Genomic DNA, 24,916 nt, shown 5'->3' on the forward strand with positions numbered 1-24,916 from the left:
CATCCATCCAGAAAGGTGGCATCGTGGGTTTTTCCTGGGTGTCTTGAACACACCACAATCAGCCAATTGATCCACGAGTACTGACAGAAAAGAGGCGACCTAACAGCCGTCTGGTTAGATTGAGCCAATGCCTACCGTATCCCTTCGGTAACATGAGACATGATCACCAGCTGCCTAGGAGTATTCAAGCTATGCTTCACTTCAGCCCACTTTACAACCAGGCAGCAAGACCTCCAAAAAGGGCTTCCATCCGGTAGTACCATCTCCCCCATCTTGTTTGTCGTGGGTATGAACCTCCTCATGTCAGCAGCAGCAGACATAACCCGAGGTCCAGTCCAGGTCCAGCATCTGACCACCTGCGACACGGGGGTTCATGGATGACATCACTGTAACCCATGTCCTAACAAGATGGATATTGGAAACCCTGGACAATGTAGCTACCTGGGCTAGGATGAGCTTCAAGGCCAGGAAATCCAGATGCATGGTGATCAAAAAGGGCAAAGTTACTAGCAGGTTCAGCCTTCAGGTAGGGGGAGAAGTCATTCCATCCATAGAGGACAACCCAGTAAAGTGTCTGGGAAAGTGGTTTAATGCTCCAATTATGGAGAGTGCCAATATCACCATCACTGTAAAGCAGACTGAAGAATGACTGAAGAGTGACTGAAGAAGATTGACAAAACTGGACTCCCTGGTAATTTAAGACACGGTTGTACCAACATGGCCTCCTACCAAGGCTGCTCTGACTTTTCATAGTGTACAAGTTCCCAATGACCTCCATCAAGGGGAGAGTCAACAAGCACCTGTGGTGGCTGGGGGTCCCTGCCAAGTTTTTCTTCAGAGGGACTCTACATAAGATTGGGCCAGCTGTAACTCCCATTGTCATCAGTAATGGAGGAGTTCAAGATGGCAAAGTGCAGAGTTGTATTTACACTGAGGGGCTCTGATGACAAGCTAATAAACCAAGCAGGAGTCACAACAAGATTGGGTCGAAAGTGGGCCACCAGCGCAGCCATGCACCAGGCAGTGAGCTCCCTGCAATTGAGAGACAAGGCCTTAGCTCTGCACACTTCCAACGATGGGGGAGTGCACATGCAAGGGATAGGCATCTCACAGTCCAGGCAGTGGAGCTGGGGGTCACAGGGCACCTGGACAAAATGGGATCTTTCCAAGCACAAAATCACTTGAGCAGAGCTTTGGAGACTGGAGCCCTTCCATATTTCTTAACTCCCGCGTTCCGTGTGTGACACTTACCCTGCACCATCACAGCTGCCCACCTACATGGGGGCTGAGAGAGGACCCTAAGTGCAAGCTTTGTGGTCAGTGGGGTTCACGGGCACACATACTGTCAGGATCCAAAACAGCTTTAACACAAGGATGGTATGGGTGGCGCCACAACAAGTTCCTGCTGTCCCTTGCTGACACACTGGAGTGGGAGATGTGTTAAAAGAGAAGCAGACAGGGCAGTTATTTTCATTAAGGAGAGGGCCATGCCAGTCATAAGAAAGAGGTATAAATAAAATCTGCTGCAAACTGCCAAATCATGGGAGATGAGGATTGACGTGGAGAGGAAGCTGAAGTTCCCAGAGGAGGTGCAAACCACACTTAGAGCAGACATTGTACTGTGATCCACTGAAGACAAGGAAATCATCCTGATGAAGCTCACAGTACCATGGGGGGGGGGGGGGGGAGGATGTGAGGAGGCCCTGAAATACCAGACCTTAGTCCAGGAGTGCAGGGACAAAAGATGGTAGGCGTGACTATTCCCCATGGAGATTGGCTGTAGAGGGTTCTCAGCAAGGTCAGCATGGAGGTTGCTGTCTGCGCTGGGTCTTGATGAAAAGAGCAAGATCGAAGCAGCTCACAGGATGGGGGAGGAAGCAAGAAGAGCCTCTTGCCGGATATTGGCCATTGCTGCCCTCGGGTAAATGAGCTGGTTGTCCCTTTTATCCTATCCATGCCTCTCTTAATCATATACACAAATCTATCAAGTCACTTCGCATTCTCCTTCAATCTAAACCAAATTTTGCTTCAACTTTCCTCATAAGACATGTTCTCTAATTCAAGTCAAGTTTATTGTCATTTAACCACATACATGTATATAACATATATAACCATATAATGTAAATATAAACAAGACAACATTTCTTCAAACCAGGGTGTAAAGCACAGTAATACACATAGCACGTATTACACATGTTAACTTCTGAATGCAAGGATAAAGTTTACAGATTAATCACACATAAATAACAAACTAAAATGCATAAATTACATATCCGAAGATACGGAACAGAAGCAGATTAACCAGTGGCACTTTGAATATGATGCAGCAGGGAGTTCAGAAGCCTAATGGGAAGAAACTGTTTCCCTTCCTGACCATTCTTGTCTTTATGAATTGGAGTCTTCTTCCTGGCGGTAGAAATTCAAAGAGGATGCTGGATGGATGGATGGATGAATGGGATCCTTAATAATACCAAGGACCCTGTGTGCGCAGTGCTCCTGATAAAGTCCCCGAAGGATGCTAGGGAGACCTCTATGATCCTCTCAGCTGTTCTGACAGTCCTTTGTAGGTCTTCTGCTCCCATACCAGATGGATATTCAACTTGTCAGGGCATTCTCAATGGTGCTCCTGTAAAACACAATTAAGTTGGGGCAGGGGAGCCTGGCTTGCCTCAATCTCCTTAGAGCTGGAGACGTTGCTGGGCCTTCTTGTTCAGGGAAGTGATATTAAGGGACCAGGTGAGGTTATCCATGATGTGATATCACAGGAACTCGGTGGTTTAACTCTCTCTATATGGAGGAGCCATTTATTTGCAGTGTGGGTTAGTTTGTCTGCACCTTCCTGAAGTTCACAATGATCCTTTGGTCTTCTCTATGTTCCGATTTAAGTTGTTCTTTTCACACCAATCCACCAGCCACTTCCTCTCTGTACTCCATCTCGTCAGTGTTCTTGATGCTGTCGGAGTCCTCGTTTCTTCATTATGGGAAGGATGTGAAAGCTTAGAGAGGGTGCAGAAGAGATTTACCAGGATGCTAATTCAGGTAGAATCCTGGTAAATTTCTTCTGCGCTCACTCTAATGCTTCACATCCTTCCCATAGTGAAGCACTCAAAACTGAACACAATCATTACATGTATTCACACAGATTTTTGAGCAGTTAAAATCAATCAAATTATAGGGATGAATAAAAGAATGTATTTGAGGCCAAAGATCAAATCACCAAAAATCTCACTGAATAATGGGACAGAATTGAGGCACAATGTAACTTATTTCTTCTCTGATTTCATATGTTCTTATGTGATTTTGTTTGCTAGCACCAATGTTCAGCTATTTTTTCAGTTGATCATTTTTCTTGAATTTTGGGATCACACACTGTCCACTAGAGTGCTGGCATTGTTTCTTTTCAGCATGAATTGCAATGTACATGTCATAGTACTACCGTCTGTTCTTCCCTACCTTTTCTTGATACAAGTATATGTAATTTGTCTTGACACTTAAGTTATCTAAATTTAATTAGTTTAACCATTGTCTCTTCACTTGTAGATTAAAAGTCTGAATTACTTCAGATCTTTTTATCATGGGTGGAAGTAAACAGTTGACAAGACCCTTCATGGGGATGGGTAAAGGGTCTCGACCTGAAACATTGACTGTTTATTCCCCTCCATTGATGGTGTCTGGCATTCTGAGTGCCTCCAACATTTTGACTATGTATACGCATATGAAGAATCCCCTGAGTCTACGACTGAAATAGTGCCTGCGTGTCTTTCTCATTCACCTCAGACGGTCAATGGAGTCATCAGATCCAAAAGGAACCTCAGACAGTGAAAATTCTCCACAATATTTTACTGCAATGCCAGTTTAAATTTATTTTGTGCAATTCATTGAAGAGATCAAATCCCTTTAGTGCTTGAAACCCTTTAGTTTCAAGTACTACAATATGAGAGTCACTTGTGACATTGAAGACATTTAAAAGCATAAAAGTCATGAAGTTTTAATGGAGTATCAAAACAACCAGCATATATGCCACAAAAATTTCAACAACTGAAAATATAAACATTAAATATACTAAAAGGCCTGGAATTCGGACTGTTTGTATGTAAACCTACTTAATTTTCTACATGAGCACTTTAAGACTGATAAGCAACAAGTATCACAATGGAATGCAAGTTAAAAAGGTAATACAAGCCAATATAAAATATATTTCAATATAAACTACATGAATTGAGAAATTACTTAGCTGCCTATAAATAACCTACCTCTTGGTCATTCAGGGATAAACCAATTAGATGTAATGCCCGTGGACAAGGGGGAAAGGAAATGGAAATTATATGCCTTTGAATAGATTCACTTTGGAGTACCACAATGCTGAGAATATTGTAGATAACATGTTTAGTGAAGTGGTCACATTACAGTTTTAAGAGTCTAAGCAAACCCAGGGAATGGGTGACCAACAGACAGGGAAGTAGCAGGAAGGAAGTGCAGAAGTCTCCTGAGGTTGTCTCCATTCAAAACAGGTATACAACTTTGCAGACTGTTGAGCAGATGGATCATCAGGGGAGGGCAAGCAGTAGCTACGGTCATGGCACCTTGCATGGCTCTGCTACACAGGAGGTCAGGGAGAACAGTGGCATAGCTATAACAGTAGTAGATTCTGTGATAAGGGAAAAAGACCAACCAGGACCTCAAACAGGACTCCTGGTTGATATGTTGTCTCCGGGATGCAAGGATCAGGAATATCTTGGAATGGTTGCGGTGCATTCTGAAAGGGGAGGGTGAAAAGCCAGTTGTTGTGGTACATCTGGGTACTGATGATATAGAAAAATAGTGGGATGAGATCTTACAAGTCATATTTAGGGATCAAGGAGACCAAATTTGAATGGTAGTAATTTCAGGATTGCCACCTGTGCCACGTGCTCCTCAGAGTAGGAAAAGCAGAAGGGTTAGGGACTAATACAGATCAGATGGTATAGACCTGAGCAGGACTGGGTTCAAGGCCTTAGGGAAATTGTTAGCTAATGCTGTTCGAGAGGAAGAGACTTAATATGGCAGTGGGATGATAATCCATGCAGAAAGACCAGGGGAGCAAGGTTGAGACCAAAGCATCATCATTATGTGCCATGTCATATGACATGGGCAATCATGGGCTTCCATCTATCATTAACCTGCCTGCGGGGAAAGTTTCCCTTCACGCTGTTGCTTTGTTCTTTTCTCTACCCATGGCAATAATTGTTCTTGGCAAAATTTTCTACACAAGTGGTTTGCCATTGCCTTCTCCTGGGCAGCATCTTTACTCAAGAAAGTATCTGATTCACATAAGAATAGAACTTGTACATCAATTGGGCAAATCAATTTAGTAGAAGCATCCATGCTAGCTTCCTTGAACAGCATGTTATTGATCTTACAACAGAACATGTTACCTTTGATGTGGTCCTGTACAAGGAGACAGGTAGAATTAATGATTTTGTTGTTAGGGATCCTTTTGGAAAGAGTGATCACAGTATGATAGAATTTATCATTCAAATGGAGGGTGCAATAGTTTGATCTAACACCAGAATATTATGCCTTAAAAAAGGGAGCCAACAATGAAATGAGAGAGGGGTAGCTAGTGCAGACTGGGAACACCAGCTACATGGTGGGACAGTTGGAGAACAGTGGAAGGCTTTAAAAGAGTTTTTTCAGTGTTCAATAAAAGTATAGTCCTGTTAAAAATAAGGACTGTATGGGTGGGGAACCCAGCCTTGGATAACTCAGGAAATAACCTGTAAAGGATGGCATCAAACTAAAATCAAACGCACACTGAGTCATCAATGGTAGTGGGAACCAGGAAGATTGAGAAAAGTTGAAAAAGCAATAATACCTCTAATCAGGCAAAGAGGAACAGGAAGATAGATTATGAAAGTAAACTAGCAGAAAATGTAAAAACAGATGGTAAAAGTTATGACATTTACATAAAATCAAAAAAGGTGGCTAAGGTGAATGTAGGTCCCTCTTATGTCCCTTGAAATGTGAAAAGGGGGTATAAATATTCAGTAATGCAGAAATAGCCAAGGCACAGAGCGGCTATTTTGTATTAGTCTGCACATTGGCAGAAAGAGATCTTACAGATGTGATGAGAGCTGAGGACATCAATGCCATCACTATTACTAAAGAGGTAGTGCTGAGCAAACTAGTGAACCTAATTCTAGACAAGTCCCTTGATCCTGATGGAATGCATCTCAGGGTACTGAAAGAAATGGCAGAAAGTATAGTAAAGGGAGTTATGATCATTTAGACCACAAGACCATAAGACATATGGAGCAGAATTAGGCCATTTGACCCATCGAGTGTGCTCCATCATTCAATCATAGCTGATCTTTCTTTACCCCTCCTCAGCCCTGCTCCCTAGCTTTCTCCCCATAACCGTTGATGCCATGTCCAAACAAGAAGCCACCAAGCCCTTCCTTAAATATACCCAATGACCTGACCTCCACAGCTGCCTGTGGCAATAAATTCCTCAAATTCACCACTCTCTGGCTAAAGAAATACCTCTGCATCTGTTTTAAATGGATGACCCTCTATCCTGAGGCTGTGCCCTTTTGTCCTAGACTCCCCCACCATACGAAACATCTTTTCCACATCTACTCTGTCTAGGCCTTCCAGTGTTTGAAAGTTTTCTGTGAGATACCCCTCATCCTTCTAAATTCCAGTGAGTACAAACCCAGAGCCATCAAACATTCCTCGTGTAATAGCCCTTTCATCCCTAGAATCAGCCTTGTGTACCTCCCCTGAATCATTTCCAATATCAGCACATCTTTTCTAAGTTGGGGAGCCCAAAACTGTTTATAATACTCAAGACGAGGCTTCACCAGTGCCTTATAAAGCCTCAGCATTACATCCCTGCTTTTGTATTGTAGACCACTTGAAATGAATGCGAACATTACATTTGCCTTCCTCACCACTGACTCCACCTGCAAGTTAACCTTTAGGGAGTTCAGCTCAAGGACTCCCAAGTCCCTTTGCATTTCAGATTTTTGGATTTTCTCCACAATTAGAAAAGAGTCTGCTCATTTATTTCTACTATCAAAGTGCATGACCGTACATTTTCCAACACTGTAGTTCATTTGCCACACTTTTGCCCATTCTCTGAATCTGCCCATGTCCTTCTGAAAGCCTACCTGTTTCTCATTACTACCTGCCCCTCCACCAGTTTTCGTATCATCTGCAAACTTGGCCATCTATTTCATCATCCAAATTATTGACATACAGCATAAAAAGAAGCAGTCCCAACTCCTGTGGAACACCACTAGTCACTGGCAGCCAACCAGAAAAGGATCCTTTTATTCCCACTTGCTGTCTCCTACCAATCATCCAGTGTTCTAACCATGCCAGTAACTTTCCTGTAATGCCATGGCTTCTTAACTTAGTAAGCAGCCTCTTGTGTGGCACCTTGTCAAAGGCCTTCTGTAAGTCCAAATATACAACTTCCTCTGCATTCCCTTTATCTATCATACATGTAATCTCCTCAAAGAATTCCAACAGATCAATCAGGCAAGATTTTCCCTTAAGGAAACCATGCGGGCTTGGTTCCATCTTGTCCCGTGTCACAAGTACTCCAATAATTTACTGAAATTCTCTCAACTCTGGGCAGGTTCTGAGGATTAGAAAACAATGAAGCCACAGCAGTTAAATATAAAGCAAGTGACTATTGACCAGTTAGCTTAATGTCTCTAACTGGGAAAGTGCTTGAAGCTATCATTAAGGAAGAAAACGACAAAATATCTGGATAGAACGGGTTCCAACTTGCAGCTGCAGCATGCACTCAGGCAGGGTAGGTGTTGTTTGCCAAGTTTACTCGAGTTCTCTGAGGATATAATGAGTGCGGTGGATAAAAGGAACAGGTGAACTTTGTATAACAGGATTTCCAGAAGGTGTTTTTTATGGTGTCACATAAAATATTGATCTATAATATAAGGGTGCATGGAGATGGGGGTAATGTATTGGACAGAGGGATGGTCAACAAATAGAAGGCTGAAAATTGGGATAAATGGTGTTTCATTGCTTGGCAGTCAGTCGAGAGCCACAGTAGTTGGTTTTCAGCCTACAACCATTCATGATATACATTAAGGATGTTGACCAAGTGTAGCCTACCTAAGGTTGCTCATGGTCCTAAATAGAATGAACAAGCAAATAGTGCAGGGAATCTGAAGAGTCTGCAGAGAGATATAGATAGGTTAATTGAGTGGGCTACAATCTGGCAGATGGATTACAATGTTAGTAAATGTGAGGTCATTCACTTTGAAATGAAAAATAGAAGATGAGGTTTTTATTTAAATGGTGCAATATTGTAGCATGCTGTTGTACAGAGGGAATTGTTAGTGCTTGAGAATGAATTGCAAAATGTTGGTTTGCAGATGTAACAGGTTATCAAGAGACATCTAGAATCTTGGCCTTCATTGCTTGAGGCATTGAATTTAAGAGCAGGAAGGTTATGCTGTAAATGTAGAGGATACCTGTAAGGCTGCAAATGGAGTACAGAGTGCAGTTTTTGTCTTCTTTTTTTTTAAGAAAAGTGCGTTGGAAGTGGTGCAGAGGAGGTTCACTGCTTAATTCTGTGATAAAGAGAATTAGGCTGTGAGGTGAGACTGAGTCAGCTGGAACTATAGTCATTGGAATTCTGAAGAATTATAGAATATATATGATTATAAAAGAGATAAATAAGATTGACACAGCAAAGTTGTTTCCCTGGTAGGTGAGATGGGAACTAAAGGATATAGCCTGATGATTCAGAGAAGTAAATTTTGGATGGAGATGAGGAGGAACTGCTTTTCCCGGAAATGGTGAATCTGTGGAATTCTTTGTCCAGGGAAACAGTAGAAGCTACCTCATTAAATATACTTAAGACACAGTTGAATAGATTGTTGCACAATAGGACAATTAAGGGTCATGGGAGCTGAGTCCTTTGCCAAATTCATCATGATCTTAATAAATGGTAGAGCAGAATCAACAGGAGGTGTTGGCTTTGCCTCGGCTCCCATTTCATATGTTCTTATGCTCTGAATGTTGAGAGAAGAATCAGGCTGTATGTAACATGGTATTTTTCAGACAGTATTCCGTCTCTCAGTAAACCCCTTTCATTTCCAACTCATCCTCTCCTGCTTGTCTACTCACTCTGGTGATTCCCATTGAAAATCCTACTTAAACAGTCAACTGAAGCTCGTGCAAGAAGAAGCAATATTTGTGGATGTATCAGGTAGTTCCCAGACATGTGATACAGCATGCCAGCAAAAATTCAGTGCCTTCAAGTATAGAGGAGAGCATGACTGGTGTTACATTCTGCCTCATTTCATCCAAGTTCATTCAAATGTGTGTGTATAGCCTTTGTACGTTATTAAATGTTGCTCTGTTGCTACTTTTAGAATGAGAAAAAAGTGAGTATTCATTTTAACTTTATAGATCAGTATTATAGGATGGATTTGTCAACTCCAGTTTGGAAAGCTTAAAATGCTTTCACACATAAGGAATTAAACAGAAATTGCAAATAAATGCACAAACCTAATGTGTGGAGCCTAGAAAAATGCAGCATTGATTCAGCTCCAATTAAGTTTAGTCAGATGAAGTTCCAAAGTTGGGAGGCTCTGTCCTAAAATAGAATGAATTTACTAAGTATTCAATGATGCTGTTCAGATTTTTCAATAAATTACTTATAATATTCTAACAGCAAAGTATGGAATTCAATCAGCATTACTAAAATACCACACAATGAGAAATCCTCTATATCCAGTCAAGAGAAATAAGACAAATATTCATGGTGTTCTGCTAAGGTTTAACAGTAAACTAAAAGTGATTTACAATAATGCTATTGGTGTAGATTGTCTCTACTTTTTATTTCCAAAATCAGCTTCTGCATTTGATAGTGGGATCTACCACTCTGCACTCAATATCAGTAAGGCAGATCCTTCTGCATTTATTTGGTGAGCTGACTAATGAATTTTAAACTGAAACACAAAGATACAGTAGGCAGTCAGTTCCTCGTCCCATCTTTTGAATCAGGCACTAAATCCCAAGAAAAATTGAAGTGCAAGAACAAGAGATACTGTTATTTTGGAAATAAAAACAAAAACAAAAAAGTGCTGGAGGCTCTCTGCAAATGAAACAGCATTTCTGGAGAAAGAAGATGGAGTTCATGTATCAGGTCATGATAGAACTCTAATAATAATTAATATCTTGATTAACTTGAAATGTTAATTCTGCTTCCCTCTCTAAAGATGCTACCTAGCCTGCTGAATATTTTCACAGGATTATGTCTTATGCAACAACCACTCCTTTGCTTGGACCAAGTTAGCACAGAGAATTCAGATGAAAGGCAGAGAATGGTCCATGCCATCAGTAGCCAGGACAAGGAGCAGTAAGTGAAGTTCAACTTTCTGCTGATATTCATACTCCATGGTCTCAATCAGCTAAACAATCAGGGTATGTAATGAATAGAAAGTTGTGATGCATTTCACAGTTGAATGGTATGACTATATTCATTAGCTCACTCACGTAGTATTACTCTGTACAAATTATTAAAGACTCATGGAACAATGAGAGAGGGGGAGATGGAGAGGGAGAGGGGAAAGAGGAGAGAGAGGGGGGGGAGAGGGGAGAGAGGGGGGAGAAGAGAGGGAAGGAAAGAGAGGGGGGAGAAGAGAGGGAAGGAAAGAGAGAGGAGGGGAGCTGGAGAGAGAGAAAGAGAGAGAGAAAGAGAAAGAGAGAGAAAGAAAGAGAGAGAGAGAGAGAAAGAGAGAGAGAGAGAGAAAGAGAGAGAGAGAAAGAGAGAGAGAAAGAGAGAGAGAAAGAGAGAAAGAGAGAAAGAGAGAAAGAGAGAAAGAGAGAAAGAGAGAAAGAGAGAAAGAGAGAAAGAGAGAAAGAGAGAAAGAGAGAAAGAGAGAAAGAGAGAAAGAAAGAAAGAAAGAAAGAAAGAAAGAAAGAAAGAAAGAAAGAAAGAAAGAAAGAAAGAAAGAAAGAAAGAAAGAAAGAAAGAAAGAAAGAAAGAAAGAAAGAAAGAAAGAAAGAAAGAAAGAAAGAAAATGAATTTCTACAGGTAGAAAAGTAAGGAAAAACAAAATGTCCAAAAAGAAAAATCACACTCGGTACACTTTATTGTAAGATAATGTTTTTTTTCTAACAGTTTATCTGAAACTACATGTCAAAGCATTAAACATTGACAGAGCTGCTTTATTGCTGTTGGTCGATTTATCTCCTACATTATCTAATGCAACTTACAAGTTCAACTGAGGTTATAAGTTACAGATAGCAACTTAAAACTTGCCTAGATAATGAAAAATGGTTCCAGGTGATGCAGCACATTTAAAGACCCAATGGCTGTCCAGAAGATTAGGTTACAATAGAACGATTAACAACTGCTTTTATTATTAACCAAAAAGGTTAAGTGCACAGCACCTTGGACTGCGAAATGCTGAGCTGCTGAAGTTTCTCTTGAATAACTTTAGCTTGCACCAGCATGTACGTTTATTTAAAATACTGCAATAAAAATATAACAATGCAAAAATCATAACCTGCCTGTGGTCACTACAATACTGGTATATTTAGTATGCAATTTTAGAAGTTAGCGAATGTTAAGTTTATTATATGGTTATAAAATGATAAATAGCTACAGCAACTGTAGGCATTGTCAAGAGTTAAATAACATCAAAAAAAGCTGGAGACTGATTAATAAAAACTGAGCAGGACTTATAGAAAATATCATGTTCTGCTGTGGACTTGACTTATTGATTTTCCACTAGAGTGAATGTTTTTTATTCTGTATCTCATATTTTAAGTACTTTTTAGTCACTGAATAACTCAGACAGCAGATTTCAAGGTTGTGTTGCCTGATGGTATTTGTCTTGTGACATCAGCAAGTGTAAACATGAGCGAGATAACATTAGGAAGTGCCTGTATTGGCCACATGACATCTAGAAGAAGATAAGGAATAATTAACATAGGTTACACATCTCAATGCTGCAATAATAATAATTTATGCAATATATGGTTGTATAGGGCACACATCTCCACTTAATTCATTGATTAGTTATTACTATTCTGATTTTAACATGGGTAAAATTAAATTTTAGTGACCTGAATATTTGTCATATTACTTATATAGTTTATTGCAAAATATTGTAGATTATAGAGTATAATTTTCTTTGTGACAAAAGTTAAATTAGAAATTTAACAACATTAGTTTAAGATCAGTTTATTAAAATTATTTATCCTTAATTTTTCATACATGTACAATATTGTGTTTGATTAATAAACTCTTCTTGGGTTTCCAGCTGGGTAAAGGTATTGATTATAACGATGTTTCGATGACAAACTCTGCCATTTTTATCAGGGGTGTGTTTGATTGTTTAATGCATTCATGCAAATCCTCTTCATCTGATATTTTTATTGAAATTGCTTCAATTGAACAATGGAAAGGATGTCTTTAGTCACAGGAACAGAGTTAGGCCATTTGGTCATCATGTCTGTTCCCCCCATCAATCATGGCTGATTTACTTTTTCCTCTCAATCCCCTTCTGCTGCCTTCTCCCCATAAACTTACACACCCTTATTAATCAAGAACCTATCAACCCCTGCTTTAAATATACCCATTAACTTGGCTTCCACAGCTACATGTGGCAATGAATTCTACAAATTCATTCCCTCTGGCTAAAGAAATTCCTTCTCATCTCTGTTCTAAAGGAACATTCTTCTGCTCTGAGGCTCTGCTGTCTGCTGTTAAACTTTCCCACTGTTTGAAACACGTCCTCATCCACTCTACCTAGGCCTTTCAATATTTGGTAGGATTCAATGAGAAGTCCATCCCCACCGCCCAACCTGACATTCTTCTAAACTCCAGCAAGTAATCACATTTATACAAAAAAAGCAATTGTTCTTAAGGCTCCCATTCATTGCTGAACTGTATCCCTTACTGTATTCAAATGTTAGAAACAGTTTCTTAAAAGTAAAACTGGTCTCATTCAACGGCTTCTATGCTCTATTTAGCAGTGTACCATAATGTAAGAAAACCAGTTGATTATTATCTTCAAGAGCCTGGGGAAGCACAGAGGCTGACCAGTGAAATGGTGTCCAATTACAGAGATACGTTAACCAGGTAAAGAGAGAGAGAGCAGGGCAGAAAGGATTAATGTGGAAATTTAAGATCTAAAAGCTGAAAAGACAATTGTCAATTGTGGAACAATAAGCAACAGGGGTTTGCAAGAGACCACATCCGAGGGAAGACAGGGATCTCGAAGATCTGTAGCAGAAGGTAATAATTATAGGATGGAGTGAGAGCATGGACAAATCTAAAAGCAAGGAGAGGTGGAAGATTCTGCAACAGCCAGGTCAGTTGAATTGTTTAGATTCAGTCTTTAACTCTGGTGCTGTCTCTGCATAGTTTGAAAAGAAATCAGTGACTAGCTTGATTTCCCTGGGTGTCTTGGCTTTTTAATACAAGTGTTAATGGTTTAATTGACTGCTGTGAATTACTTTTAATACAAGTGGGTGGTGGGAGAATCAGGTTAGAGTTGATGGACATGTGAGCCAGAATAGGATCAATGGAAATGAGGTGCAGGAATGGAACTGATGGGAAAGATTTGACAGACAGGAAACACCCAACAGGCTGCATGACCTCCTTCTGTGTTGCAAGGCAAAATGAGAATTATAAAACTGAGACACTGCATGATTATGAGCTAATACATGGGATGCTTGACTATGAGCAGAGTTTTGATATGTGGAGCCAGAAGAGCCTTGAACATGAGAAAGGCACGGATGAAGGTCAGCTTAGGCATTAACAAAGTTAAATGGTGAATATAGGTATCCTTGATGATATATAAAAGTTAAACAAATAGGATGCTATTTCAGGGTTAAGTACAACATCTATGTTGCAGATAGTTATTCTGCTTCAGACAGTTTATCAGGGATAGTTAGCTTCGAAATTTAGGAGGTTTTTTTTTTCCACCAGGAAATAATGGCTGACAGCAGATTTGAAAGAGAGTGAAAATCAATAATGTTAGTTAAAGGTACCATCAGGAAGGAAAGTTGGATGGTAAGCAGAGGTAGTAGGTTCAGGAACAGGAGATAGACCTCATGGATAAGGACCTGAAAGAGGCATGAAGGAAATTGATAAACTAATGGAATTTTCAAGTTTGGGGCAATTACTAAAACATGAAAAGTAAGATTGGAAATGATAGCTCACCTGCCAATTTATATGACACGAGAGCCTTTATAGCCTTCAACTATATCCTGTCTAGCTTCCTCTATTGCTCCTTCCGTAAAGTTGAGATTATCTATAGCTCCTTTACGTAACGGTTGTAACTTCAACTGTGCAGTCTTGAGCTCTGAAATTCTTTCTCTAAGCCCCTCTGTCTATCTTTTGAAAGAAACTGCTTCAAACCAGCCCCTTTCAGTAAGCTTTTAATCACCACTGCTAAAATCACTTAAATAGGTTTTATGTAAGTTTTTATCTAATTAAGCTCTTTTTGAAGAGCTTTGAGATAGTTTCCTGGGATAAAAGCACTACAGAAATGCAAATTGTTGTTGTTTTAACATTATTGCCAATGGAGGAAACTAAGATCCACAAAATCAATAGCTCTTAGCAATATTAGGAAAAAATTTGGAATATATTAAAAGCATTATATAAACTTAATACAGATTACATTTATATGCATCAGCTTAGACTAATATATACAGAGCCAAAATCAACAACAAGTGAATTTCCAGTTGTGAATGTTTTAAATCTAGGTGACTGAACAGAATGAAACATCAGAAATCAAGTGACTCAATAATAACATAAAAACATAAACAGGAATTGACACTTTTCATAATCAGCCAAAGATTTCAATATCTGCTTCCTCCCAGCAAAGTATATTTAAGAAGTTTTGTTGGAGCAGTGACTGCACATTTTCCAGCTCAATAAGATGGCAGCATTACCACAGCAGTATCTGATTAAATGGGGACACCTTGTGACCAAATATGGAAGTACTTTACCTACCACAGTGCACCCAGCAAGCACAAATGTACATTACCTATACAGCATTGATTATCAAAAACATGAAGGTACATTTCACTAATTGTTACCTTTATCACAAGAGCAAAACTCATGGCAAACAAAACAACACATTGTTATACAAACAGAAATAGTCAATCACTGAGACAGTATCTGGAAATGTTTCAGGGAATAATCATTCATCAGAACCTTGGTTGCTCTTCAACATACTGTCTATGCCCATTTCGAAATAAGCTATCCTGTGTTCCTGTTCTGATGAAAAGTAACTCCTTGTTCTTAGTTAAACTCTGCTAAATTTTACTTGATTGTCTTCTAATAGAAAAGCTATTAAAACAATTTACCACCTACTACTTCTCAACTTCCTTGCTGTGTTGGAGTGCCTCTGACAACAATATGCAGTGCAGGTAACCAATGTATGAATTTCTATCCCACTAAGTATATTAAACAGAAGTTATGTAGCAAAGACCTGGAATATTCCCATTAGCAAAATAATGGAAAAGACATTATTTTCCTGTAAAGATTAAAGACAAAAAACTCTTGCGTTTAGTAGGGACATCACTGTGAGTATGCTACTTGGTCTCTTTTAGTTCTTTGTGGATTCATTGTGGACATTCTACTGCAGCTAATCTTGTAAGATCTTCTCTTGTCTTGTCCGTACTGCACCAACCACCACCGCTGGGCTATAAACGTGCAGGAGCAATGTGTGGTTAAGTGCCTTGCTCAAGGCCACACACGCTGCCTCGGCTGCGGCTCATACTAATGACCTTCAGATCGCCAGCCCAGAGCCTTAACCACTTGGTCCAGTGGCCAAATCGAACATGGTATGATAGAAAATTTACAAGAAATTCAAGATACATCATCTATCTGTTCTTTTCCTACCCATTATTTCTAGCATGAGATTTGTATGGACTATGGCAATGAATATTCTTTTACTTTAGAAAAATGATTATGATACAAAAAGAAGAGCCCCTTAATCCTGTCAGAATAAAGGCATAAAGTTCTATGTCACTGTACCTTTGTTCAGATGATACAAATGGAAAGTTGGTTCAGATTTGGTGACCTTTATTTGTAACGTAAGACATGATATTGTGGCGAGCATTTGGTCTATGACAATCAAGGAAGCTCGTTTAATTCAACAACCATTTTTATTGTGATAAACACAAAAACAGACCAGGTGCTATTCCACAGACCAAGGAGAGAACCCACTCAGTCACATACAGATGGGGAGGTTATTATTTTATACCCCAATTACAGTCAGGATGACCCACAAACACACAAGCGAATAACTGTATAACCCAAGCTAAAATGTAACAATAAATGAACTTGCACATCCCACCCTAATCCCATGAAAGCATTTTACACAATGCCAATAAATAGTGCTGCTCATTAGGAATGCTGTTGACCACGCCCTCCCTGGAGCTCCCACATTGCCCCCACCTGAGGAGTTAGCCATCCCTGACAATCCCAGAGTCCACAACAAAGTTCAAAACTCCTGGTGATGGTTGACACTGCCAACTGGGGTGCTGGGAGTTTCTGGCGCTCCCCAGGTGAAGCGCTGCTTGCTGAGGCAAGAGACAGGGCACTCGAAGTTTCACTTCTTTCCCTCAGCCTCACTGAGTTGGTGGTGGCCAAGGGCTGGCACAGCGTGACTGCCTTTCACCACTCAGGCAAATGGAACTCAATATACCACATCAGAGGTGCAGTTGAGCACCTCTCCTGGCCCCTTCCAGTGGCTTCCCAGCTTGGGGGATAGTTTGTTCTTCCAGGAGGGGCAGTGGACAAATACAAGGACCTCCACCATGTACTGTTGCATTGGCGCCCTCTACTGGCGGCCTGGCCCCTTCTGGGAAGTGCAAGCATCTCAGGAGCGCTTGGCCAACTCCACGTCTTGCCTGCACCCAGGCCAGTAGAGACGTTGGCGCAGCTCGCCCAACATCTCTTTGGCCAGGCCCCAGCAGCCCATGCACCCCCGTAGCACCATGGCATGGAGCCCCCGGGGGACCAACAGCTGCAGCAGATGTTTGCCACCATCGGAAAACTGTCATCGCTGGAACAGCAACCCATCATGCACCTCCAGCTCAATACTCAATACTGTGAGTATTGGTCTCTGGATTTGGTCTCTGGATCCAGGACAGAGACCTCTACCAGTCCGGCCATTGTCCCACGCTCAGCCATCCCTCACCCGGATCAGCACAGGATCACTCACTCACTTGCTGCGCAACTGCTGGTCAATGGTGGGGATGTCTACCTTGCCAACTTCTGTCACCACTGCTTGGCCCTGGCTCCGCTCTATTGCGTTGGATTGCTGCAGAGAATGCTGCGCTGCAGCAGGCTGCTATGAGACCAGTGGCAGTTGTTGCAGCATCTGACTGGTCAAGTCCTGGAGCTGCCCTGCCGGAGAGACGCAACTTCAGCACTGAGATGGAGTGTTGCCCCTGGCACATCAACGCAGGCCTGCCTCCCCCAAGCAGGACGGCAGGTCCAGGCCAATGATGCAGAACCTCTGGATGTCGGCCAGCCGCATCTCGTGTTCTGCTGTGTCTTTTCCCCACTGAAACGCGCAGACACCTCTCATTGCCGCATGGTCGCCGGTAACCGCAGCCTGCTGGACTGCCATCGTCAGGGATGGCTGGCCCATGCTGGGGTGGGGGGGGGGGACACCTCAATGGATGTGATGGAGATGGTTGACCCTGTGTCCACCAATGCCCTCCACCATGAAGTCCGCATATAAGCTTTACTCTTCACCCAAATAGCCACATGGCGAGGTGATAATAGAGGGATTCTGTTGGAGGTCTCAGGTGGCGCTGACCGCTTGGCATTTCCTGATGACTGCACTGGAATGTGGCATGGTACTGGTGTGGGATGGTCCTGGGCCATGTCGGGCCTGCCCTGCCCTGCCACACTGGCAGCAGAGATCGCTCCCTGGCACCCGGCAGTGTCAGCATTGTGGTGGTCAGACCTCTCTCACAGGCTCCTGCTCATCAGTTTCTCCCTCTGCCTCGGCGACACAAACCTGGGCTCACGGTGTGCAGAGCGATGCTGGAATGATTTGTGGGGATAAAGGTGCTTCAGCTCTTTTTGCTTCTGCCAGCACCTCAGGCAGCGATGATAGTGATGTCAGGCGGACATGCTGCCGAAGCTGTTCCAGCATCAGCGCACTTTCAAAGGCGTGAGGGGCAAGTCTTCCCGGCTGTGGGAGGGGCAGCTCTTCCTGGGCTGGAGGAGGGAACTCGGGGTAACAATGCTGACCAGAGTGGGAGAGATCTGCTGCAAACGTCTCCAGGCCTTCTCCCACACTGTGCTGTCTGCTGCCCAATTCTTCCCTCATTGCTTTCTCCAATGGCCTCTGCTCGAAACACCATTCCAGTGCTACTTTGAGGGACCCTGTAGTCACGCTGCTCAGCTGGTGTTAGGTCGAGGAGGGCCCGCAGGGCATCCCCCTCCAGTGCCTGGGCAAGGTGCACTATTGTTTCTGTGTGGCTCCACCCATTTGGTAAGTTTGACCTGCACCAGACGGCTGGTGTTGTTGTATCTGGGAAGCTTCAGGGTGGACCTTGTGGGGTAATTGCTGAGGCCCATTGGGCTTACTCTTACTCTAGTGGTGCCCACCATGTTGCCTGTAGTCCCACAGATGTGGCCTCTTGAATTCCACCGTGTGGGCCGTGAGACAGATGTGTTCTCTGCATATGCTTCCCTGGGAAGTCACAATGCTCATTTCCCAGGTCCTGCCTTCATGAGCCCAGCCCAGGAATGCGGGGGAGGCATTCTGCTTGGTCCCTCAACTTATTCCCCAGGTTTTAAGGCACTCCATCTAACGTCACAACTCCTCATTCTCATAATCCATTTCTAGTCCCACTCTTACCACAAGTGTGGTGAACTGTTAGTCCGTGATGACAGACAAAGCAGCTTGCTTAACTCAACAGCCTTTTTTATTGTGATAAACACCAAAACAGACTGGGCGCTATGACCCAGGGAGAAAACCCATTCAGTCGCATACAGACAAGGGAAGTGATTATTACACACCACAGTTAAGGTCAGGGTGACCCATAAAACACACATGCGAATAAATGTATAAACCAGGTTAAAATGTGATAATAAATGAACTTGATCATCCCACCATAATCCCACAAAGGCATTTTAACACAAGAACAATAAATATCGCTGGTCATCAGGAACACAGCCACCCCCCCCCCCCCCCCCCCCACAAGTGCCACATTATTGTTATGGTCAACAATACATAACACCACACCCCTGCCAAAATGTGATGACTAAGCAGATTAGAAAGCATCATTGAGATGATCTCAACAGGGCTACTTTGGAGAGGTAGGCTGTAGATAGTGTTCTTTAAACTCTCAAAATTAAACTATTTCATTGCAGTTAGACCCATCGCTGGTAGTATTTAAATGGTATTTAAAGGATTCATTATCCTTTTCTGAATTAGATAGCAATTAATTTTCACTGGCTAGGGTTGGTACATTCTCGAGTAGTTAAAATGTGTTGAAGTCTACAGGGAACGGGGTTCCAGGTGCTGAAGGCATTGCCTTAACTTCAAAGCCTTTGCTCAGTTGTTGGTTGCAGTCAGGGGTATAGAACGAAGCCCTCCGCTCGGAATGCAGAATAACGGAGAGAATGAGCAGAGGCAGATAGGCAGAGTAGGATAGGCTGCGGAAAAGGGGGGAGGGCTACAAGCTGGTCTGATGTCTTCAGAGTGGCAATTTCCCACCTGAACCATCCGACAATGTCTTCAGCATTGACTCAAAAGGATCTGAGTTGCTTGTAGAACAGAATTTCTGAGTCTGTTCTTGTAGTCAATCAATTTAATCCTTTGAACATTTATTTCACTGATTAAGTAACTGATGACCTAAAATGCATGTACATCAATGGTAGTGGGCTAAAGAACTGAGTCACTGAAACTGCTTTTGGCACTTTTATAAGCTCAGAGCAGGGATGGACCAATTTGGCAATGGCTGTAAGATCAAGGTGTCCTTCCAGAATAGAATTAGAAGCATTTGCACAACCCTGTTTCCATCCAAGGGGTCAGTGTGGACATGGTGGAGGATTACAAATACCTGGGGATACGAATGGACAATAAACTGGACTGGTCAAAGAACACTGAGGCTGTCTACAAGAAGGGTCAGAGACGTCTCTATTTCCTGAGGAGACTGAGGTCCTTTAACATCTGCCGGACGATGCTACGGATGTTCTACGAGGCTGTGGTGGCCAGTGCTATCATGTTTGCTGTTATGTACTGTGGCAGCCCGCTGAGGGTAGCAGACACCAACAGAATCAACAAACTCATTCATAAGGCCAGTGATGTTGTCGGGGTGGAACTGGACTCTCTGACGGTGGTGTCTGAAAAGAGGATGCTGTCCAAGTTGCAAGCCAGCTTGGACAATGTCTCCCATCCACTCCATAATGTACTGGTTAGGCACAGGAGTACATTCAGCCAGAGACCCATTCCACCGAGATGCAACACTGAGCATCACAGGAAGTCATTCCTGCCTGTGGCCATCAAACTTTACAACTCCTCCCTCGGAGTGTCAGACACCCTGAGCCAATAGGCTGGTCCTGGACTTATTTCCACTTGGCATGATTAACTTATTATTTAATTATTTATGGTTTTATATTGCTATATTTCTTCAATATTCTTGGTTGGTGCGGCTGTAACGAAACCCAATTTCCCTCGGAATCAATAAAGTATGTCTGTCTGTCTGTGGTCCATCTATCCACTTTTCCCTAAGAATGGTCACTGATTCCAAGCAGTCATTTCCAAGAAGAGCTAAGCACATTTTAGTTCTTCTTGTCACACATCAGGTGCAGAATGAGCACACAACTTTGTAAGGGTTTCTAAAGCTTGCCAAGATGTAAAGGCTGTGTGTGTGTCATCTTGGTACTGTTGCATGTCAACTCACAGCCCAACTGCAGTTGAAAGCAAACCCACTGTGCTCTAGCTGCAATATAACCATATTCAGTGAATCACGCAGGTAAATGCCTACTGCTGCACTACAGCTTGGAATTCTGCTTTCTGCAGCCACATTCTCAGTAAAGGCTATGCCAATGATGTGTACCCTGTCTCCCTTATATAATGCTGAAGCTGTGTCCTAATGGTAATCTGTTATTGCTTCTGGCTGAACATTACCTTATCCTGCAGGAGAGAGGGATGAGTGTCAGCCTGCATAAATGATATGGCTTCCTTGGTAGAATATTCACGAGCTGTAAAACGCAGATGAGAGAAATTCATTTGCATAGAGAGTGAAGATGCAATTGAGGATGAAGAGCAGGCACAAGTCCCGAATGCTTACGTTTGACTTTGAGTGTCACTACCAGTGCTTAGAGTGGTGATGGGGCGTTGTTGTGCGTTTGATAAAATATTGTGATTAATTCACTGACCTTGGTCCATGAATGAACTCAGTGAATTTTCCATGGGACCACATCCAGGTACTCAGAGCTTTTCTCCTGGCGTTGTCCAACACTGCTATCTCATCTCCCTGCCATTGCATGAGGGAAGTTTCCTGTCCTCTATTGAAATAGGGCATTTCGTATCATTCCCACCTACTGCTGCGGGTGAGACACCACATTCATCAACATCATGTCATTCCGAAATTCATCCTTAGTCAGTTTAAGTTCCAGAATCCCAGCCAGCACCTGATTCATCCATCATGCTTCAACCCTGTTAATGTATTACAGACTGTCTGTCTTAAAGGTTAGTATTACTTAAGCTCAACACTCATGAATTTGAAGCCAATATACCAATAAACATCAGATTTGGACTAGGTTCACAGTGAAGTTCAAATGGTCAGGCAATATAGAATTTATGTGCAGTCCATAGTCCATATTGAGTCAACTAGCTATTGTTAATTGTATATGACAGTTTTTATATCTTGTTCAATGCTGTCCAGTTTAAGCCTATGTATCATTATTTCTTTTACAATGAATAGCCCATGAATTGGGAAATCACTTAAGCCTATAATGGCATACTAAAGGCCCATTGAGCTTTTAGGTTTGGGATAGAAAGTATAGGTGTGAGATTAGGGCTTGGGTAACAAGACTTTGGTGAAGATTTATCATCCAGAGATTACAGGTGGATTTAATTGCACCAATGTGCCACCCCAGTTCGTGGATGAAAAAAAACCTGTAAATTTGGATGTGTAATTATTCTTGTCTTTGGCCCTTGGATTTGGGAATGGAAACACATATTCCACGTAAATATAATATTGACAGAACATCAATATAGTAACTGGGTTTTGAAAAGTTGATTTCAATTTAGTTAAACAGTTTTACAGGAATTTAGAACCTTCACATCACTCATCCTGCTTCAGTAATCTTTTAGATGATCACTTCACATCTCCTCTGTTAGCCTATGCACCACTATCAACAGACCTCTTGTGAAATATCGCAGCTGTAATCTCTCTCAATTTACATTCCTTTACTTTATTTTCCTTTTCAATCTTTTTATTAATATCAACATGATAAGATTAATACATAGATATTGGGATTACAAAATTACAAAATTAAAATGAACATAAAAGGATACGCAAGCAATAAGTACAATATAGTTAAGTCTTCCCAAATCATGAATGATACAACTATCATATAAACGAAACAAAAAAAACTAGGTATATCATGTTGAAGAAAACAGAAAAGAAAAGAGAGAAAAAAATTATTACCCTAAGAAAAACTAATCTAACAAACTAACCATTAACTAATAAAGGAAAAAAAAGGAAAAAAGGGAAAGAAAAAAAATGGGCTGTTTATAGCATCTATAAAAAGACAAAGAATCATCAGTGTCCCCAACTCCGATCCTCTCAACATACATATAATCAAAACCAGAAAAACAAATAGGATTGGAACAGGGTCAAATTACATCATGTGAAAATATTGAATAAATGGCCTCCAAGTCTTTTCAAATTTAATAGAAGGGTCATATATGACACTTCTAATTGTTTCCAAATTTAGACATAACATAGCTTGAGAAAACCAATGAAATATGGTAGGGGGTTTAATTTCTTTCCAATTCAACAAAATAGATCTTCTAGCAATTAATGTAAGGAATGCAATCATCCGACAAGCAAAAGAAGATAAATGAATTGACTCTATCATTGGTAAACCAAAGATTGCAGTAATAGGATGAGGTTGTAAATCAATGTTCAATACCGTGGAAATAATATCGAAAATGTCTTTCCAATATTTTTTCAAAAGCGGACATGACCAAAACATATGAGTTAAAGAAGGTACCTCAGAATGACATCTGTCACATATAGGATTTTCTATATCCTTTACTAACAAGGTCCATGGCTGAAAATATTTTGAGCATTTTCAGGCAATATTACCATTATGTTTACCTGTTATCACAATATTCTTTGCACAAGAAAACTCTTAAACAAGAAAATTCTTACTACCTTTTGAAATATTTGGAAGGGTTTACAAGCCAAGTACACTCAGAGGCCATTTTATTAGGTACCACCTGTACATAATAAAGTGGTCATTGAGTTTATGTTCATGGTCTTCTGCTGCTGTAGTCCATCCACTTCAAGATTCGATGTGCTGTGCATTCAAGATGCTCTTCTGCACACCACTGTTGTAATGCATAGTTATTCGAGCTACTGCTGCCTTCTTGTCACCTTAAAAAGTTTGACCATTCTTCTCTAACCTCTCTCATTAACAAAGAGTTTTCACCGACAGAACTGCCACTCACTGGATTTTTTTTTTGTTTTTTATGCCAGTTTCTGTAAATTCTCAACACTGTTGTGTGTGAAAATCCTATGAGATAAGCAGTTTCTGAGATTCCCAAATGATCCTGTCTGGCACTAACAATCAACCCAGTGTTGAAGTCTCTGATATCACATTTCTTCCCCATTCTGATGTTTGGTCTGAACAACAACTGAACTCCTTGACCATGTCTGTTATGCATTGAGTTGCTGCCTCATCATTGGCTGATTAGATATTTGCAGTAACAACCTGCTATAAGGGTCTACTTAATAAAGTGGCCATTGAGGGTGCATCAAGCTTTCTTTTCTTTGCCCAAGTGATGGTCACATATACTTTATTTATAACATTACATAAATGGAACATAAACACCTACTGGATTGTAAGTCTTTAATTCTTCTGATGTCAATATGCTTTTCCATACCTAAACAAATTCTGGAAAACCCAAGGCGCTACTTAATTTACAAAATCACTTAATCTGGATAATTGATGCTATATTCAGGTTTAATCCCTTTATTCTATTCAACAGATGAATTTAAGGGGTGAGAATATTAATATGCATTTAGATAGCACCTTTGATGTAGACAAATATTCCAATTGCCTGATAGGTGATATGGTGAGACAATAAGAGGACATATCGGGATGGCCATCAAAACCTGCCACAAGTGGTGAGTTTAAAGCTAAACTTGGAGACGGATATATGGAGGGGAGGGTTGAGGAGAAAATTCCTGACATTTAGTTTTAATGAATGAAGACAAGACCAGGAGGAGCAGAGAGAGAGAGATCACAGGAGACCGGAATTAGAAGAATGCAGACCTTGTGAGCGAGTTGCAGAGCTGGAGGAGGCTTTGCAAGCAGATGTCCGTGAAGGAACTTCAACACCTGGTTTTAAACTGGATTGTGACCAAATGTAAAACCAAAGTGCTCCTATAGAAATATCAGTCACAACTTAGGATGTCCCAAAATGCTCCACAAACATAAAGTTTATTTATCTATCTATCTATTTAGAGGTACAGTGTCCTTCTGGTCCTACAAGCCACACTGGCCAAAAACCATTTATTTATTCTTGGTGTAATCACAGGACAATTAACAATTATCCAACTGACTGGTATGTCTTGGAATCTCAGGAGAATACCAGGGCTCCTAGAGGAAACCCATGTGCTCGTAGGAAGGACGTACAAACTTCTTACAGAGGACACT

Source organism: Hypanus sabinus, chromosome 7, assembly GCF_030144855.1.
Source record: "Hypanus sabinus isolate sHypSab1 chromosome 7, sHypSab1.hap1, whole genome shotgun sequence".
Taxonomy (NCBI): Eukaryota; Metazoa; Chordata; class Chondrichthyes; order Myliobatiformes; family Dasyatidae; genus Hypanus; species Hypanus sabinus.